Source organism: Ranitomeya variabilis, chromosome 2 (assembly GCF_051348905.1).
Source record: "Ranitomeya variabilis isolate aRanVar5 chromosome 2, aRanVar5.hap1, whole genome shotgun sequence".
NCBI lineage: Eukaryota > Metazoa > Chordata > Amphibia > Anura > Dendrobatidae > Ranitomeya > Ranitomeya variabilis.
Window position 1 is genome coordinate 1,000,967,631 of NC_135233.1, and position 17,224 is coordinate 1,000,984,854.

A 17,224-nucleotide genomic window follows, 5' to 3' on the forward strand; every position below is an offset into this window, starting at 1 on the left:
ACTGATCAGCGACACATCTACTTGGGCCAATAATCAGGAATGATATGAGTGATCATTTGCCAATTATCGGCCCATGTAAAGGGACCTTAGTTCTTCGCTAGGTACTCAAACATTAACTCACTCACTCTACTAGACCATGAAGGTATGCTGACATTAACCCTGCCACAGACCACCAGGGTTGCACATAAAAACCCCTTCACTTCCCTAGACCACCAGGGTTACCGATATTATTCCACTTACTACCCCAGAGTACAAGGGACACAGACAATGACCACTTCACTGCCCTAAACCTGGATGTAGTGTACAACTATTTGGCTGGTTGCTGTGTGGCCCAGTGAGTGTAATATGGCCGATTACTGGAGCACTGCATGGTAATATTGATGTATAGGTGGATAATGTGCCCAGATCCCTCTCGGGCCCACTCACTATCTACAAAGGCTTACATAGAAGATTGGCCAAGGGTTAAATAATTCATGGGTCTGACATCGAGACTCTTGCAGCAACTAAATTTGCATTAGGCCATGTTCACACTATCAGTATTTGGTCAGTATTTTACCTCAGTATTTGTAAGCCAAACCCAGGAGTGCAACAATTAGGCCGGAGCCACACTAGACCGTAAGGGTATGTGTGCACGTTCAGGTTTGCTTCAGGCTTTGGTCAGGATTTTATGCAGGTAAAATCCTGACCAAAAATGCACCTGAGGTCACTGGCAGGTCACCTGCGGTGTTCCTGCGTGTTTTGCTCATTGTAGCAACATGCTGCGTTCTGAAAAAACGCACCGCATGTGCGTTTTCGCTGGAAAAACGCATGCGTTTTTTCCTGCACAGTGGAGACGGGATTTCATTAAATCCCCTCCACTATGCTGTAACATCTGGACGCTGCGTTTTTGACGCTTCCTGAACGTGGACACATAGCCTCTCTCTTCCCACTCCCGTAGGGTAAGTGCAGGAAAAGGCGCATCTTACAGATGTGCCTTTTCTGGGGTGGCTGGGGGCAGATGTTTGTAGCCGGGGGGGGGGGGGCAATAACCATGGACCCCCTCCTGGCTATTAATATCTGCCCTCAGTCACTGGCTTTCCCACTCTGGCGGAGAAAATTGCGCGGGAGCCCTAGCCAGTTTTTTCCATGATTTAACCCTTTATTTTAACAGCTAGAGTCCCCAAATTTTGCACACAGACACTTCTAACATTAGTAGTGTGGAATATGTAAAAAAATAAGGGATATGAAATTGTTTACTGTATGTAAACCATGTCTCATATCCTGTCGGGTTTGGGAAGGAGATAGCAAAAGCCGGCAATTGAATTACCAGCTTTTCTGTTATCTAGCGCTGTATTAAATATAAATATATGTATATATATATGCGTCTCACTGACATATATACAGTATATATATATATATATATATATATATATATATATATATATATATACATACACAGTGTATATACATATATATATATATATATATATATATATATATATATATATATATATATATATATATATATACAGTATGTTTTTACGAATATTTGAGGCTATGGATCCATTCTATGTCCATTTTGCAAGCCGGCGAGAAAATCTCACCGTACGGATGCCATACGGATGATTTTTGGAGAAAAAAATCGCATCCTCGCATTGAATACGGATCACTGTTCATGAAATTTTCTGCGTATGTCTGCCATCAAAAACGGACCGTATTTTTATACGTTGTGTGTGACTCCGGCCTTAGAGGAAAAGTAGAATAGAAACACGTCACCACTTCTGTATTTATCACCCGCTCCTAGTTTGGCTTACAGACACTGAGGTAAAAAACTGACCAAATACTGAACATGTGAACGTGGCCTTCATCTGGCCAGTGTCAAAGACAAATCTGAAAAGTAGGATGTTACCAGTGTAGACAGAATATATATACGCTATTGCACGGAGAGGGTAAAGGCCGAGCAGCAGCTATAGATAAGGAGGTAACATGACATACCTACATTGTGCATTGTTTTATTTCGCACACGATAAATACTATTATTACTGATACTCCATAGTCTTGTGTGAATTCACAGAAGCATTACAAGCAAGATTACAATTTCTGAAAACCATTCCCAATATCTATAACAAAGCCCTGTAATGCCCTGGGGTGATAAATAAACCTTTCACACGATAACGAGGACGGCTTGTTAATAAAAAGTTGCTTTAATCTGATTAGCGTCGCTGCATGAGACGCGTGTGAGCCGCATTCCGGATAAGTCGGTGCATTAATCTTCCTGTAGGGCATACTGGAGTTGTCACTGCTATCAATTTATGATTCATGGGAGCAGAGTTTACACAAAGGGTTAATGCTTTTTCTCTGCGACATGGGATCTACATCTCGGTGGCAGAAAATTAGACGTTTCAGTCATTGAAATGTGGGAGCTAAAGAGGAGATGGCAGTGCTACCCTCATCATCAGTCTGCACATGGTCATAGAAATGGGACTCTCGCCAGCAGATTGTGCAGCGGAGGAGGGGTGGCGTCACTGCTTTTTACAACAAAGACCCCAGCGCGGAAGCATTCGATTGTCTGTGTGGTGCCCTCCATAGCATGTGCTAGCAAACTAAAACATCAGCTGGGAAATAACATGTAAATTCACAGAAGGACTAAACAAACATGGCCATAATGGACAGCTTTGTATCACACCGCGCAGACCAGGGATGACAAATTTACCCAGCAGCTCCGGCCTAATGACTGTTTAACTATCTGCTGAACATTGGCATTGGCACCGACACAATCAGCAAAACACAGATGGCGCTGCGCTACGACATGCTAATTTAAAGAGACACTGACCTCTATATTGGAGAAAGTGCTTGCCCTGCGCTAGTCATTCCATTATTGATGGATATGCAGCGCCCCAGAGTCCTGGGCGTTGCAGTACTGATGCTCCGCTGCTAAGGGGAGTGATGGTACGTCTGATGGCACTGAAGGAGTTCACCTGACCAGGTATCACAGACACCAATACACTTCATAGTCTGGCCTCCAGGGGGAGCTAAGGGCGCTATGTATTAGGCCACTCCTCACAATCTGGTAAAACTGGGGGTTGGATAGGACGTTAGAGAGAAAGCTGACTGGGATGGAACCAGGCAACATCCTGTGGCAGAGGGTGTTGCAGGGGAAGATTCAGGGGGGTCCCTGTCAGGGGTGGGATCCTGACAGAGGCCTAGCGAACAGGAAAGAACGTTAAGGAACCGCGCCTGCACTACATCGCGGCGGTATCTCAAGAAAGGACAAGAAGCGAGGTTTATTGTGGAGAGTGAGAAATGAGATAAAAGCAAAAAGGAGATAACACCAGTAGGAGTCGTGCTGTAAGATCGAGGCAACAGCCTATTGAGGCGCGTAGCCGGTGGCCAGAACGCCGAGGAAGTATTAGGCTCCAAGCAATACTTCAAACAGAGGCAGGACAGTTGACTTTAGGTTGGCTCTCTCACCTAAATCACCTAAGAAGACATAGGGGGCAACTGTGGGAGAGGGGCGACGCTAGGGTCCCGGAAGAACTCCAGGCCTTCCCGTCATACGGGTTCGTCCTATCCATATCATCTGGGGGATGGAGAAGAACATCAGAATCAGTTGTGAGGGAACATCAGAAACAGACACAACAGTTGTGAGGACTATCCCGTGGTGCTCAGCAGGGAAGGACTACAACACACAGGCGCTAGAAGGAAGGCACAGATTTCCACCTGCAAAGGGAACTCTGGAGGTGCCATCGGACTGGCCGGTCTTGGACAGCCCTGTTAGCCGTACTCTGGATTGAGGATCCTGAAGCCTTCAGTAAAGAGGTAAAGAGACTGCAACCCTGTGTCCTCGTCATTTATTGCTACCTGCACCGCACACCACCATCTACACCTTTCACTGGACGCCCCTTAGCAGGGTCACGGACCGGGTTTAGCCACCGTGACAACCCCAGAACCGAGACAGAGAAGCCCGGTACCGAGTACCCCGCGGCCCTGCGTCTGGGGGCGCTCCAAAATTGGCGTCACGAACAGGATCTACTTAAGCCTGAAGAATCAGGTCATGTGTGCCTTGGGACTGTGACTTATTGTGCTTGAACTGTGGTTTATTGCAAGGACTGTGTATTGCCACTTGCCGCCAAAAATGCCCGCCAAAACTGCCGCCATTGCAGCACTCCGAGGAGCGCCGGAGAAGAAGAGGGGCGTGGAGTGGGCGTACCTGAGCTGGAGAGCGCAAAAGGCAATGGCCGCCCAGTCTGAATATTTCTGTGTCCTGAGGACGTGTCCGTCAGCATGGGAGACCCGCCTCCTGATCCTCTATGGCGGGCGGAGACCGAAGAAACAAAACTATGACTCAGATGAGGTGGGACTGGAGACCCGAGAAGGCCTACGAAAAAGGATGGCCCCGCACCGATCCCCATCACCGGAGGATTATTCCGATGTGCCCCCGCTGGAGGATCTGGACCCGTGGGAGCTGTCGATGGGATATCCCCTGCCTGAACGGTCCCCAGCCCGTGTGCCTCCTTCAGGAGAGTGGAGTGGTGCCCGAGGAGCCAACCCAAGTGGGGGTACTGAGTGCCTCGACCCCCAGAGAAGTCGCCTCACCGCCGCACCAGACGCGGCCGCCGCTGCGTCCACTGGTGCCCCAGTGTCCCCGCCACCTGGCCCCAAAACATCGGGGGGGCATGACCTGGGGCCCTTCCCTTGGGGAGAATATAGGAACCACCTGGTTGCGGAGTTCCAGCGAGAAGTGGAGCGGGAGGCGCGAGGCGAGCTGCTGGAGGGCTCCCTGCCAAAATGGGGCGTTGTCATCGTCTATCAGCCCCAGGAAGGGAAGGGCTTTGTGCAGGAGATTGGAGCAGCCCCGAGGGTCCGTATCACCCGGGACGAAGTGGAGCCCTGCCTGTGTGGAGACGGTGCCAAGTCCCTCCTGGAGCCAGGAGATGTGGTGACGTATCGCCGGCGTCTGAAGGGAAGCGGTTGGTGGGCCCGGGATATGCAGCACTGTACGGCCGTCCTGGCGGTATCCCGAACATAGGGGGAGGAGCTTGCCGCTGAAGCAGCTGCTGCAGCCTCTGCCGCCGCCGGTATCATCCATCGACCCACGTAGACACTCATCGCGGTGCACGACCTGGTCGTGCAGAAGACCAGAACCCATGGGGTACACCTGGCATCGGGAGTAGACTTGGAGTCCAGCCTGCCTGGTCCACAGAGGGCCACCTGCCAGGTAAAGCCTCGGTGGAGGCCGCCAGAACCTGAGTAAGCATTAATGCTTTGCCAACTGTATATACTTAACTGTTTGTCTTTTGGTGTTTTTCTGCTGCTATAACCCGACCAGGGTTATCCCTTAAAGGGATCCCTTAGTTGACCCGGGATCCCTATTTTGCCTTTTTGATTGGTTTATCACTGTTTTAAAGACTACCGAATCATGGACGGTGAATGATTCACAAACTGTTTTGTAAATAGTTTGCACCTTATTAAAGGTGCCCCCTACTGGTTTTACAAGAAAAAGAACTCTTTGCTAAGAAACTGTTCCTGGAAACAGTACAGGAGTTCCTGCCTTATACGAACTTGCAGCTTGAGAAGTTGCGCTACCTCCAAGAGACTTGGTTCCCTCTTAAAGGGAATGTTCACCAATAGCACTTAGAGTATAATGTTGCCTTAAGAGAAGTAGCAATAATGTTGATATGTAGAAGTAATATGTAGTTGGTTAGTTATAAGAAAATGTTTGATAATGTTGCTAGAGATTGAGGACAGGGAAGTGAACCCGTACGGGGTTAGATGGTGAGTCCTCCTAGGAGCCATACAGACTCAGTGATCTTGTGCTGAGAGAAGGTTGATAAGTCCTATACTGTGTATAGAAAGAGAAAGGCAGTAGGCCCAGACGAGGAACTAGGCGGTCCTGCAAAAGAGCGAGAGGCAGTAGGCCTGGGGCAGATAGACAGGCGGTCCTGCGAATGTAAAGTTGGAAAATGAAGAAAAGTTGATTAGCATTGTAGTGTTTTATGAGTAAGTCTTTAGTGGGTTTAGCTTATACGCCCTTAAAAAAAAAAAAGTTAGTCTTATAGTATGCCTTTAGTGGATTCAGCTTATATGTCCTTAGAGGCAAAGTTAAATTATTGTTCAGAATTTGCACTCAGTAGAATACCCGGCTGGGTAATAGAAGTTATTTATAGACTGTTATTTAAAAATAATAAACCATATTTATAACGTTCAAGAGTCCTCACCTCCCATAAAGGGAAGCATTGTTACTTTCACTTGTTATTTGTTTACTGCATTTCAAAATTTTTATGTCTTTTGCTGACATGTATTGTTGTTTTCTTCCCAGTCCGGGAGTACTGGATTTAACTGGGGGGGAGTGCAGCGCCCCAGAGTCCTGGTCGTTGCAGTACTGATGCTCCGCCGCTAAGGGGAGGTATGGTACGTCTGATGGCACTGAAGGAGTTCACCTGACCAGGTATCACAGACACCAATACACTTCATAGTCTGGCCTCCAGGGGGAGCTAAGGGCGCTATGTATTAGGCCACTCCTCACAATCTGGTAAAACTGGGGGTTGGATAGGAAGTTAGAGAGAAAGCTGACTGGGTTGGAACCAGGCAACATCCTGTGGCAGAGGGTGTTGCAGGGGAAGATTCAGGGGGGTCCCTGTCAGGGGTGGGATCCTGACAGAGGCCTAGCGAACAGGAAAGAACGTTAAGGAACCGCGCCTGCACTACATCGCGGCGGTATCTCAAGAAAGGACAAGAGGCGAGGTTTATTGTGGAGAGTGAGAAACGAGATCAAAGCAAAAAGGAGATAACACCAGTAGGAGTCGTGCTGTAAGATCGAGGTAACATCCTATTGAGGCGCGTAGCCGGTGGCCAGAACGCCGAGGAAGTATTAGGCTCCAAGCAATACTTCAAACAGAGGCAGGACAGTTGATTTTAGGTTGGCTGTCTCACCAAAATCACCTAAAAAGACATAGGGGGCAACTGTGGGAGAGGGGCGACGCTAGGGTCCCGGAAGAACTCCAGGCCTTCCCGTCATACGGGTTCGTCCTATCCATATCATCTGGGGGATGGAGAAGAACATCAGAATCAGTTGTGAGGGAACATCAGAAACAGACACAACAGTTGTGAGGACTATCCCGTGGTGCTCAGCAGGGAAGGACTACAACACACAGGCGCTAGAAGGAAGGCACAGATTTCCACCTGCAAAGGGAACTCTGGAGGTGCCATCGGACCGGCCGGTCTCGGACAGCCCTGTTAACCGTACTCTGGATTGAGGATCCTGAAGCCTTCAGTAAAGAGGTAAAGAGACTGCAACCCTGTGTCCTCGTCATTTATTGCTACCTGCACCGCACACCACCATCTATACCTTTCACTGGACGCCCCTTAGCAGGGTCACGGACCGGGTCTAGCCACCGTGACAACCCAAGAACCGAGACAGAGAAGCCCGGTACCGAGTACCCCGCGGCCCTGCATCTGGGGGCGCTCTAGATACATTCATGGTTGGGGCTTATGGCCAATAAATATAGCATTTATTTTATTATTTATATCATGATCAATGTGACTGGACTGACAGAAGAGTGGTAGGTAGAGAGAAGATAAGAGGGTGCAAACAAGGGGACTATAGTGAAATAGTCATTTTTCTACAGTGATTCTTTAACCCCTTTACCCCCAAGGGTGGTTTGCATGTTAATGACCGGGCAAATTTTTACAATTCTGACCACTGTTCCTTTATGAGGTTATAACTCTGGAACGCTTCAACGGATCCTGATGATTCTGACATTGTTTTCTCGTGACATATTGTACTTCATGATAGTGGTAAAATTTCTTTGATATTATCAGCGTTTATTTGTGGAAAAAAAAACACGGAAATTTGGCAAAAATTTTGAAAATTTTGCAATTTTCCAACCTTGAATTTTTATGCCCTTAAATCACAGATATGTCACACAAAATACTTAATAAGTAACATTTCCCACATGTCTACTTTACATCAGCACAATTTTGGAACCAAATTTTTTATTGTTAGGGAGTTATAGCGGTTAAAAGTTGCCCAGCAATTTCTCATTTTTACAACACCATTTTTTTTTAGGGACCACATCACATTTGAAGTCATTTTGAGGGGTCTATATGATAGAAAATAACCAAGTGTGACACCATTCTGAAAACTGCACCCCTCAAGGTGCTCAAAACCACATTCAAAAAGTTTACTAACCCTTCAGGTGTTTCACAGGAATTTTTGGAATGTTTAAAAAAAAAAATTAACATTTAACTTTTTTTCACAAAAAATTTACTTCAGCTCCAATTTGTTTTATTCTGCCAAGGGTAACAGGAGAAAATGGACCCCAAAAGTTGTTGTACAATTTGTCTTGAGTACGCTGATACCCCATATGTGAGGGTAAACCACTGTTTGGGCGCATGGCAGAGCTCGGAAGGGAAGGAGCGCCGTTTGACTTTTCAATGCAAAATTGACTGGAATTGAGATGGGACGCCATGTTGCGTTTGGAGAGCCCCTGAAGTGCCTAAACATTGAAACCCCCACAAGTGACACCATTTTGGAAAGTAGACCCCCTAAGGAACTTATCTAGATGTGTTGTGAGAGCTTTGAACCCCCATGTGTTTCACTACAGTTTATAACGCAGAGCCGTGAAAATAAAAATTCTTTTGTTTTTCCTTCACAAAAATTATTTTTTAGCTCCCAGTTTTGTATTTTGCCAAGGGTATAAGGAGAAATTGGACCCCAAAGGTTGTTGTCCAATTTGTCCTGAGTATACTGACACTCCATATGTTGTGGTAAACCCCTGTTTGGGCTCACAGGAGAGCTCGGAAGGGAAGGAGCACTGTTTTACTTTTTCAACGCAGAATTGGGTGGAATTGAGATCGGACACCATGTCGCGTTTGGAGAGCCCTTGATGTGCTTAAACAGTGGAAACCCCCAATTCTAACTGAAACCTTAACCCAAACACACCCCTAGCCCAAACACACCCCTAACCCTAATCCCAACCACACCCCTAACCCGAACATGCCCCTAACTAGTGTTGAGCGATACCGTCCGATACTTGAAAGTATCGGTATCGGATAGTATCGGCCCATACCCGAAAAGTATCGGATATGGCCGATACCGATACCCGATACCAATACAAGTCAATGGAACACCAAGTATCGGAAGGTATCCTGTATGGTTCCCAGGGTGTGAAGGAGAGGAAACTCTCCTTCAGGCCCTGGGATCCATATTAATGTGTAAAATAAAGAATAAAAAAAAAAAATATTGATATATACTCACCTCTCCGACGCAGCCTGGACCTTACCGATGTAACCGGCATCTTCCGTTCCTAAGAATGAGCGCTTGAAAGACCTTAGATGACGTCGCGGCTTGTGATTGGTCGCGTGAGCGGTCACGTGACTGCCACGCAACCAATCACAAGCCGCGACGTCATCTAAGGTCTTTCAAGCGCTTGAAAGACCTTAGATAACGTCACGGCTTGTGATTGGTCGCGTGGCGGTCACGTGACCGCTCACGCGACCAATCACAAGCCGAGACGTCATCTAAGGTCTTTCAAGCGCTCATTCTTAGGAACGGAAGATGCCGGTTACATCGGTAAGGTCCAGGCTGCGTCGGAGAGGTGAGTATATCAATATTTTTTATTTTTATTCTTTATTTTACACATTAATATCGATCCCGATACCGATTCCCGATATCACAAAAGTATCGGATCTCGGTATCGGAATTCCGATACAGCAAATATCGGCCGATACCCGATACTTGCGGTATCGGAATGCTCAACACTACCCCTAACCCTAATCCCAACCACACCTGCAGCGCCCCAGAGTCCTGGTCGTTGCAGTACTGTGGCTCCGCCACTATGGGGAGCCATGGTGCGTCCGATGGCACTGAAGGAGTTCATCTGATCAGGTATCACAGACACCAATAGATTTCACAGCTGGGCCTCCGGGGGGAGCTAAGGGTTCTATTCATTAGGCCACTCCCCACCATAGTGGGTAAACTGGGGGTCAGGCAGGAAGTTAGAGGAGAAAGCTGACTGGATTGGACGAAGCAACACCTAGTGGCAGAGGGTGTTGTGGAGGAAGAGACAGTAGGGTCTCTGTCAGGGGTGGGATCCTGACAGAGGCTTGGCATTGAAAAGAACGTAACGGGTCCGCGCCAGCTCCGGGAAGCGGCAGGACCCAAGAAAGGACTAGAAGCGAGATAGATTGTGCTGAGTGAGAAACGAGATCAAGCAATAGGAGAATACCAGTAGGGGTCGTGCTGTAAGACCGGAGCAACATCCTACTGAGGCGCACTACCGGCGGCCGGAACGCCGAGGGAGTATTTCATTAGACAGCTTCAAGCAATACTCTAAACAGCGGCAGGACAGTCAGTCTCAGGCGGGCTGTCTCACCTAAATCACCTATGAAGTCTTGGGAGGCAATTGCGGGAGAGGGGCGTCTCTAGGGTCCCGGAAGAACTCCAGGCCTACCCGACAAACGGGTGCCGTTCTAACTGTAACATCAGGAAGGGACGGAAGATTAGCAGAAGATCAGTTAATCGAGTTGTGAGGGAACACGAGAAACAGACACAACGGTTGTGGGGTACTTTCCGTAAGCATAGCAGGGAAGGACTACAACACATAGCGCTAAGAAGGAAGGCACCGATTTCCACCTGTGAAGTGAACTCTGGAGGTGCCATTGGACCGGCCGGACTTGCGCAGCCTGGTGAACCGTATTCTGGACTGAGGACTCAGAGATCTCCAGTAAAGAGGTAAAGAGACTGCAACCTGGTGTCCTCGTTATTTACCGCGACCTGCACCCCACAACTGCACCATCAACATCCACACCTATCATTCACTGTGCGCCCCACGGCAGGGTCACGGGCCGGGGCCTAGCCGCCGTGACAACCCCAGAAGCAGAGACCCAGAGGCCCGGTACCGGGTACCCCTCGGCCCTGCGGCAGTGGGGGCGCTACACACCCCTATTGCATTTGCAGAGCCACTGATATACCGAAACAGTAGAAACCCCCCACAAGTGACCCCATATTGGAAACTAGACCTCCCAAGGTACTTATAAACTGTAGTGAAACACATCTAGATAACGCAGAGCAGTGAAAATAAAAAAAATCATTTTTTACCCCGAAACAGCTGTCTGTGGATGGATACCATGTTTTGGCATAGGTGGTTTTCCTTTATTGGATGCTGCCCTTCCCGTGGTTGTTCCTTCCCGGTGAAAGACCTGGCTATTCATTGCTTGCGATGATAAACACGTGATGGTGTCTCCGCGGCTTTTCTACATGCATTTGCATATTTCTCTTTAGGGATGGGGGCAGTGTTCTGGATCACTGCGTTGAGAAACACGTGATGGTGTCTCCGCGGTGTTGGATGTTTTGATCTCCCCTAGGTCATTCATCCTTATGTTTATAGTCTTTTCACTAGGCACTGCTCCTAATAGCCAGTTTCCTACTCCACACTGATGAGGGGCAAATACCCTGAAACAGCTGTCTGTGGATGGATACCATGTTTTGGCATTGGTGGTTTTCCTTTATTGGATGCTACCCTTTCCGTGGTTGTTCCTTCCCGGTGAAAGACCTGGCTATTCATTGCTTGCGCTGAGAAACACGTGATGGTGTCTCCGCGGCTTTTCTACATGCAATCACTACAGTTTATAACGCAGAGCAGTGAAAATAAAAAATCATTTTTTTCCCACAAAAAGGGTTTTTAGCCCCCCAAGTTTTTTTCCCAAGGGTAACAAGAGAAATTGGACCCCAAAAGTTGTTGTCCAATTTGTCCTAAGTACGCTGATACTCCATATGTTGTGGTAAACCCCTGTTTGGGCTCACGGGAAAGCTCGGAAGGGAAGGAGCACTGTTTTACTTTTTCAAAGCAGAATTGGGTGAAATTGAGATCGGACGCCATGTCGCGTTTGGAGAGCCCTTGATGTGCTTAAACAGTGGAAACCCCCAATTCTAACTGAAACCCTAACCCAAACACACCCCTAGCCCAAACACACCCCTTACCCTAATCCCAACCACACCCCTAACCCGAACATGCCCCTAACCCTAATCCCAAACACACCCCTAACCCCAACCACACCCCTAACTCCAACACACACCTAACCCTAATCCCAACCCTAACCACACCCCTAAATCCAACACACCCCTAACACTAATCCCAAACATAACCCTAACCACACCCCTAATCCTGACACCCCTAACCCTAATCCTAACCGTAAATGTAATCCAAACCCTAACTTTAGCCCCAACCCTAACCCTCACTTCAGCCCCAACCCTAACCCTAAATTTAGCCCCAACCCTAACTTTAGCCCCAACCCTAACTGTAGCCCTAGCCCTAACCCTAGCCCCAACCCTAGCCCTAACCCTAGTCTTAACCTTAGCCCCAACCCTAACCCTAGCCCCAACCCTAACCCTAGCCCCAACCCTAGCCCCAACCCTAACCCAGCCCCAACCCTAGCCTTAACCCTAGCCCCAACCCTAGCCTTAACCCTAGCCCCAACCCTAACGCCAACCCTCACTTTAGCCCCAACCCTAACTTTAGCCCCAACCCTAACTGTAGCCCTAACCCTAGCCCCAACCCTAACCCTAACCCTAGCTCCAACCCTAACCCTAGCCCCAACCCTAGCCCCAACCCTAACCCTAGTCCTACCCCTAACCCTAGCCCCAACCCTAACCCTAGCCCCAACTCTAGCCCTAACCCTAGCCCCAACCCTAGCCCTAACCCCAACCCTAGCCCCAACCCTAACCCTAGCCCCAACTCTAGCCCTAACCCTAGCCCCAACCCTAGCCCTAACCCTATTCTCAACCCTAGCCCTAACCCTAGCCCCAACCCTAGCCCCAACCCTAGCCCCAACCCTAACCCCAACCCTTACCCTAGCCCTAATAAGAAAATGAAAATATATAAATTTTTTAATTTTATTATTTTTCCCTAACTAAGGGGGTGATGAAGGGGGTTTGATTTACTTTTATAGCGGGTTTTTTAGCTGATTTTTATGATTGGCAGCTGTCACACACTAAAAGACGCTTTTTATTGCAAAAAATAATTTTTGCGTCTCCACATTTTGAGAGCTATAATTTTTCATTCTTTGGTCCACACAGTCAAGTGAGGTCTTGTTTTTTGCGGGACAAGTTGACATTTTTATTGGTACCATTTTTGGGCATGTGACATTTTTTGATCGCTTTTTATTCTGATTTTTGTGAGGCAATCATGAATTTCTTTTAGGAGGGGCGTTTATACCATTCCGCGTTTCATAAAATTGATAAAGCAGTTTTATTCTTCGGGTCAGTACGATTACAGCGATACCTCATTTATATCATTTTTTTATGTTTTGGCGCTTTTATACGATAAAAACTGTTTTATATAAAAAATAATTATTTTTACATCGCTTTATTCTGAGGACTATAACTTTTTTACTTTTTCGCTGATGATGCTGTATGGTGGCTCATTTTTTGCGGGACAAGATGACGTTTCAGCGGTACCATGATTATTTAGATCCGTAGTTTTAATTGTGTGTTATTCCACTTTTTGTTTGGCGGTATGACAATAAAGCGTTGTTTTTTGCCTCTTTTTTTTTTTTTTTTTTTTTTTATAAAACGGTGTTCACTGAAGGGCTTAACTAGTGGGATAGTTTTATAGGTCGGGTCGTTACGGACATGGCGATACTAAATATGTGTACTTTTATTGTTTTTTTTTTATTTAGATAAAGAAATGTATTTATGGGAACAATTTTTTTTTCTTTATTTTGCAATTTTTTTTTTTTCACACATCTGAACATTTTTTTTACACTATAATCGCCCCACAGGGGGACATAATGTTATAGGGTCAGATCGCTGATCTGACACTTTGCACAGCACTGTGTCAGATCAGCAATCTGACAGGCAGGGCTGCAGGCTTACCAGTACCTGCTCTGAGCAGGCGCTGGTAGGCCACCTCCCTGCAGGACCCAGAAGCAGCCCTGCGGCCATTTTGGATCTGGGGCCTGCAGGGAGAAGGAGGTAGGAGACCCTCGGAGCAACGCGAGCATATCACGTTGCTCCGAAGGTCTCAAGGAAACACGCAGGGAGCCCCCTCCCTGCCCGATGCTTCCCTATGCCACCGCAACACTGCGATCATGTTTGATTGCGGTATTTCGGGGGTTAATGTGCCAGATGTCAGCTGCGATAGTCAGCTGACACCCGGCCGCGATAAGCCACACTCCCCCCCGTGATTGCGGCCGATCGCATATAACGTACTATCACGTCGGTGGTCATACGGGCCCACCCCACCTCAACGGGATATTACGTCAGATGCCAGAAAGGGGTTAAAGGGAATCCGTCATCACTTTTTTTTATATGTAATCTGAGAGCAGCATGATGGAGGGGCTGAGACCCTGATTCCAACGATGTATCACTGGGCTGCTTGCTGTCATTTTGGTACAATCACTGTTTTATCTGCTGCCAATAAGCAGTGTTCAGAATGCTTATTGGCAGCTTTCTATGTGCACTGTGCATGGACAGAAAGCTGCCAATCAGTGGTGGGGGCAGGGCTACACACAGCAGTTGACTAGGAGGCACAAGACACCTAGTCTTGTAATGATAATCTCATTCTGATAAAACACTGAATTCATTGAAACAGCAGCAGCACAGCCTAATAAGTGATACATCAGCATAGTGCGTAACACTACTAATTAGTGCTCCTACTACTACTAGTAACTACAAAGAACAGGAGCTGATCTGCAGTACCCAACAACAGCCAATAAACAATGTATGGAGTTGTGCTGTTCCAGCTCTTACATAGCAAAACCCAGCTGACAGATTCATATTAAGAAGATGTGAAGCTTAGTTCAGTTTATGTTTATTAAACCTACTATAGATTTGTGATGATAAAACAAGAATATATGAATGGAGAAGATAGCTAACAACTTATAGATCTGTTATAGACTCTATAATAACAGGCTGTTCATTGCTTTGACTTTTTGGATCGTGACCGCTTACTTTATTGATCCATGTGCGGTGCACTTGTTGTGACCACTCAGCCTATGGACCTATTGATCTTTAGATTTGGAGTTCACATTTCTTTTTCAATAAGACTTATTGATAGTAAATTAAGGCAGCCCGGTAAAATATTACATGTACAATTTAAAGGAGCAGTGACAAGAACATAATGCAAAGTCTTACTCCACGCCTTAGTACAAGACATTGTTATCTCCATCAGTCCCACAAAGAATATGGAAAGGAAAGAACTCTACATGTTGCAAATAACCCTATAATATTGTATGCGTCTTAAATGAATGCTGAGTTTTTCTTTCTGAGATTCATTCATAACCATGAATACCCAGCTATAAAGATTTTATATTTTATAATTAAAGTTTATTAGCAGGGCCAGGGATGGTAAAAGTGATCAGATTACTGAGTAGAACAGACTTGGCCTTTTCCAGCTATAAGAGAACACATAGAATCATAGAATGGTAGAGTTGGAAGGGACCTCCTGGGTCATTTGGTCCAACCCCCTGCTCAAAGCAGGATTCACTAAATCATCCCAGACAGATGTCTGCCCAGCCTCTGTTTGAAGACTTCCATTGAAGGAGAACTCCCTACTAGTGATGAGCGAGTGTACTCGTTGCTCGGGTTTTCCCGAGCACGCTCCGGTGGTCTCCGAGTATTTATGACTGATCGGAGATTTAGTTTTCCTTGCCGCAGCTGAAAGATTTACAGCTACTAGCCAGCTTGATTACATGTGGGGATTCCCTAGCAACCAGGCAACCCCCACATGTACTTACGCTGGGTAGTAGCTGTAAATCATTCAGCCGAGGTGATGAAAACTAAATCTCCGAGCAGTCACAAATACTTGGAGACCACCTGAGCGTAATTAGGAAAACCCGAGCAACGAGTACACTCGCTCATCACTACTCACCACCTCTCGTGGCAGCCTGTTCCACTCATTGATCACCCTAACTGTCAAAAAGTTTTTTCTAATATCTAATCTGTGTCTCCTCCCATTCAGTTTCATCCCATTGCTTCTAGTCTTTCCTTGTGCAAATGAGAATAAAGATGCTCCTTCTACAATGTCACAGCCCTTGAGATATTTGTAGACAGCTACTAAGTCTCCTCTCAGTCTTCTTTTTTGCAAGCTAAACATTCCCAAATCCAGTAAACGTTCCTCATAGGACATGGTTTGCAGACCGGTCACCATTCTGGCCGCTCTTCTCTGAACTTGGTCCAGTTTGTTGATGTCTTTTTTTAAATGTGGTGCCCAAAACTGGACACAGTATTCCAGATGAGGTCTGACCAAAGAGGAGTAGAGGGCAATAATGACTTCACGTGATCTAGACTGTATGCTTCTGTTAATACATCCCAGAATTGCATTCTCATCTAGGTCATGATTAGAGATGAGCGAACATTGTCGGCTCCCTGCTTATTCAGCAAGCTATAGCACTTATCAAAGAAGCTGCATCGTGTTCGCTCATCTCTAGTCATGATTAACAAGTGGCTACAAAATGCTGTGAATTTGGTGCAATCGTGGGTGTGGTAACTGACAAAAATATACGTCTCACGACATGTTTTGGTAACATTTTGTGGTAATTATGTGACTCCACATCTAGGATGCCATTACATGAGCTTTAGCGGCCAGCCTGCAAGGACCAACCACTGTTTTGATCCCTTTCTGATAGCTGACGTAATAATCTGTCCATGTGACCTGGGCCTATCTGACCAGGGACATATTACTGCATTGGGATCGCCTGCACACACGGGCTGTGCGTGGGCGATCGCCCCCAAATATGGTAAGTTGCAATATAATTTTCAATCAAACATTCAAAAGTGGAAATGCCAAAACCTGGAACTTTATGGCTATGTGCACACGTTGCGTATTTTGATGCGGATCCGCAGCGTTTTTGGACGCGCGGGATTGCATCAAATCCGCAGTGCAGTGCACAAGCAATGTTAGTCAATGTGAAATTGACATTTGGTGTGCACATGCTGCGGAAAAAAAACCGCACGGAATCAAGTTTTTTTTTTCCGCAGCATGTAAATTCCTTTTGCGGATCTGTAGCGTTTCTGCACCCATTGACTTCCATTGTGTTGGGCCAATCCGCAGCAAAATCGCAGGTTTAAAAAAGATCTGCGGATTTGCTGCGGATGTGCCTGCGAGAAACGCTGCAGATCGGGAGGGGGAAGAGTGTGTGGGCGGAGACTATGTGTGTGGGCAGAGACTGTGTGTGTGGAGAAGATGTGCGGGGCTGTGTGCGGGTGTTTGTGTGTATCTGTGTGTGTGGTTGTGCAGGGCTG

At 46.8% G+C, this 17,224-nt stretch overlaps 1 protein-coding gene across 2 annotated transcripts in view; it reads right to left on the bottom strand.

Annotated features, from left to right (window-relative positions):
* Nucleotides 1–17,224, bottom strand: part of DNER (delta/notch like EGF repeat containing) — a 332,161-nt gene that overhangs the window by 77,022 nt on the left and 237,915 nt on the right. The window lies entirely within an intron of this gene.